Source organism: Artemia franciscana, chromosome 20 (genome assembly GCF_032884065.1).
Source record: "Artemia franciscana chromosome 20, ASM3288406v1, whole genome shotgun sequence".
Classification (NCBI taxonomy): domain Eukaryota; kingdom Metazoa; phylum Arthropoda; class Branchiopoda; order Anostraca; family Artemiidae; genus Artemia; species Artemia franciscana.
The window spans coordinates 13,203,461-13,208,189 of NC_088882.1; positions in this window are offsets into that span (position 1 = coordinate 13,203,461).

Below are 4,729 nucleotides of genomic sequence, written 5' to 3' on the forward strand. Positions count from 1 at the left end.
TTTAGATATGCTCTAATTATACAGGGGCAAAAAAATTGCTTTTTAAAATTGCCATTATGAGGTAAGATATTAGCTAAAATGCCTGTATAAAGCAAACTAGCCTACCTAGGGAGTCAAAACACTTGAATTTGCTTGCTGCTTCTTCAACAGTGGCAAAAGGTCTGACACTGAGTAAAGTATGGAATTTAAGTCAGAAACGCCTTTTATGCTTTTTCTATTCTCACCAAAATAAAACACAAATCCCATGTTGACTTGCACAAAAACCTCAAGATAAGTTGTAGTAATTGGTCCTTTAGCCTGATGTAGCTGCTATTTGCTGCTATGAGTGCATAGTTTATAATGGGAGCTTAAAATTGTCTTGGCAAGCTGCATGGTTGAGTATACAACCCTCTAGGCTATACTCTCTTTCTTTATGTGCATATTATTCTTTAAAAATGATCAAGCTTCACATTAATCTCCTTTCATGACCTATAGTTGAAATTTGCTAGGGAAATATTTATTTCACTAAAAACTCACCACCTATTTTTGAACTTCAATTATACAGCCCTGTTTTTTCTTACCCCACTTAAGCCTGTATCCAGTTTCTGATAGCCATTTAAATTTCATTTTGTCTGTTGCTCATTTCTTGTCAATATTACTGAGGGGTCACAGATAAGCACTAGAGTCCTCATTGATAAATAATATGTGCTTGTATATATATAGCTTGTTGCTACTTATTTTTCTCTGGGAATACAATGTTTGATGTGGCATAAACCAAAGAAAGGACCTGTAGGCCTAGAGAAAAATATGTTAAGAAAACCGATTTTTATAATTGCACAATAATTATAGCTTACATAATTTTACATGCAGTCCTGCTCTACTTTACCCCCAACCCTCCTAATATAGAAATATATAGCTGAAGTTACATGTTACCTGTTGATTCTGCCAATCTATCCCTCAACCTTTAACGCCCTGTTAATTGAAGCAATTGCAACAAAGCAAGAATGGCGGAAAAGGTAACAGGTGACAGAATACATTGGAACTACATAATTTTGGCTATATATTTACACATTAGGCAGGTTGGAGGTAAATTATAGTATAAAGATGCATGTTTTTCCCTTTGGTATGTAGGCTAAGTAGAAGATCACTTGTACCTGATGCTGTCCCTGTTGTTTTTAATTGGATTGGAAACATCCAAAGAAAGTTTCCTTTGAAAAGGAAAGGTGAGATTGCCCAAAAGTGAGATTGAATTTGTCAAAGCTTGGAGGTTTGCCCCTTCAGTCTGTTTAAAGGAAAATGGATTCATAATTGAAGCTTTGTTCATTTCAATCTTAAGGGTGACCAATATTTGTGACAATTCATTAAATGGTTGTAAAGGGATACTTTTGTTTATTCATTAGTCTTCTTTGTTTTCTAACAGTTTTTTTTTAATCTTTAAATTGATATCCATTTCTTACAAATTTTTATTGATACCAGAGGTCCATTTGCAAGTTTTCACCTACTTTGTAATCCCTGGTCTCACAATTACATTTAAATTTACTGAAGCTAGGACACACAGAACTCCTATCTATTTAAAGAAAATCAATGGATATAAGTAGGTTTTATTGTATTTAAGCCCTAGGGCCATGGCAATTAAAAACAAAATAAAGGAGATTAACTTTAAAATACTTGACATTAAATAAGCATAATAGCCACAAAGAAAAACAAATAACAAAATTATACTTCTGTGTTCAGTTGCCAACCTGAGCAACTGTCATACATTTTTAAATCTTGCAGAACATTCACCCCCATTACATTCACAAGCTATCTCTCATGATCCACAAATTTGTCCATACATCCACATTTCAGGGAAATGGAAGGACCATCACACTGGTATTCTTCATTTCTACTTATATTTAATGGGTTTGAAAGAAAGTTTCCATGGCTAAGTCAGTAGGCCAGTAAAGGACCTGGTGGTCCTTTAGCCAGGTAGTGCAATAGGAAGCTAAGGACCAGCCAGCCTATTCTCTTGCATGCCCTTCCTCCTTACTGTCCCTAGATTTCCATCTGTACTCATTTAAAGTTGGGCCAATTCTAGCTGAGGTTAGTCATATCACCAACCCCTATCCAAAACCAAATAAACTGGCAATGCCAGGAATTAAACCTATACATCTTGGACAAAGCATTCCAACCCAAAGTGCCTACCACTTAGCAAGGAACACAAATTTGACCAGAGAACAATAATTATTTGAAAAAAATTGCTATAGTTGTCCCACTACTGTCCTATAAATGCTATAGGCCCATTTTATTTACACAAATCAATTTAAGACAGGTATCAACAAAACTCCATCAGGGATTGTATTTGCTTAAAATACAATCAAGCTATGTGCATGCTCAGCTTTGTGATATTCTAGTCTTGAAATAATAAAAAAAGAGAAAATTTATATTTTCTATTTATTTTTCACCAACTCATTTGAGCAAAATCATTTGTGACAGCCAAATGCCCATGGTTGGCTTAGAACCTCTCTAAATGCTCTGAAACAGCAGGAATTAAAAAAAAATATACTAATCAGCATTAAACTGTCCCTTAAATTTGAACACGTGTATTTAATTTGAAAATGATGCTACTGCTAGTCAAGTTACTGTGCTGTTCCCACTGGCTCTACTGCAGTTAAAAATGGGCAGTTACCACGCAGTAACTGCAGTTACTGAAAAACCATCAGCTGGAACAAACCCATAAGCAATTATATCTGTATATTATATCAATTATATATCTTATATTATATTATTATATTATATATATATATATACATAAGCAATTATATCTGTAAAGAACATACAAAAAGGCATCAAGTAGTATATTCACTTTATTTTTAAGTCAAAATATGAAAAAAACAAAAAATTTACTCCCGACCTGCCTAATTTGCTAATATATAGCCCAAATTTTAAATGTATTTTGCCACCTTTTAGCCTACTTATTTTTCCAGTTCTTGTTTTGCCACAGTTGCTTCAATTATCAGGTACTATGGTTGAGGTATAGATTGGCAGAATCAATAGGAAATATGCAATTTCAGCCTTAGATTTCCATATTAGGAGGGTTGGTGCTAAAGTAAAGCAGAGCTGCATACTTCTCTAGTGCTTAAGTATGACCCCTTAGCAATATTGACAAGAAATGAGTAACAGAAAAAATTCAATTTGGACTAAATGGCAATCAGGAACTGGATACAGGCTAAAGGGGGCCAAAAACAGGGCTGTATAATTTGAGTTCAAAGAACTCCAATTATACAGTGATTTAAAAAAAATCACTGTATATAAGTGATTTTTTAGTCAACTAAACGCTTCCCTTGCTAATTTAGGACTTTAAATTGATTAGCCTACTGGAATTTACCTATCCTATGCAATTGAAATATTTTACCTTTCCAGAGCATTAAGACAATCCATCACAATAAAAAAAAAAAAAAATATCAAAGGCATCTTGAATGGAATGACGAAAAGAAGACAAATGAAAATCACAATTTGCAATCTAACAATTAAACTTCTGGCCACACAAATTGTATTAGGATACCCAGCTCTGAAATAATTGCTCAAGTAGCTTTGCAGTAACTTTAACTAATATTGCAATAACTTTATAAGTTTTTTCTTAACCATTTTATTATCTACCTATCCCCCCACCCAGTAAAAGATAAAACCCACACACCCACACAAGAAAAAAGCCAGTTTTAACAAGGATAATAACATAGTTTCTAAGTCTATTTTAGTGCAACCTACCCAATAACAAAAAATCTGGCTCAATAACTCACCACACTGGTACACAAAAGTGGTGCCTTCATCCTGAATCCATCTGAACACATACTCCATGATTACCTATAATTGAAACTTTTGCCCTCTTTCCGAGTTAACTTGAGACGAACGTACAAAATGTAAAAGTTGTTAAAAGTCAACTTTTCATTAACTTTCAGTCAACTTTTACAAATCGAACGCTAAAAGTTAACTCGGAATCACAAATAAAACGTCAGAATGCTGGTTTCAGTCAACTTGGAATGTGATTCGAACGCAACTCTAGATCCACCAAATCCCTATCTAGAGGGGAGCCATGCTAAGCCTAAGAGCAATATTGCCATATCTCCTTCTCAAGTCACAAAGCCTGCAAATAATGACAACGATAAAACTGAAAAGTCCACAGCTAGACAGCCATCAAGACCATCTACATCTAGTGATGGCACAATGATTTCTGTGGGTTCACCTCAGTGGTGTGAACCAAACTGTCAATTACCATATGATGAGGACCATCTGGCATGGGATAACTTCCAAGTAGTTCAAAACCCAAGAAAAAGAATAACAAAAAGAGAAAGGTTGACGGCCCCAATTTTTTGGTACCAACAGATGAGTCAACAGCTCCAACCCCTAGTTATGAATTATCCATTCCAATGTTTGCTGTTGTAATCTCACCCATCCAGAAAAATACCAGTCTCAAACCACCAAAATTTGAACCAAAAAGCCATATTGACTTTTTGAGGATGAACATTTTCAAGAAGTTAAGAAAGGAATTTGACCTATTCATTAACAGAAATGGAGAAGCTGAATTATTTGCCAATGATGCAGCCTGTCTGACCTCTCTGCTGGACTTTACATATATTGTTAATATGGAGGTAACTTGTAAGCCAAAAGAACAACTAATTCAAAAGGAAACTAGACTGGTCATTTATAATATACCCAGTTTATATACAGACAATGACATCCAAGAGGGTCTTACTGATAGTTCCCTTTTATC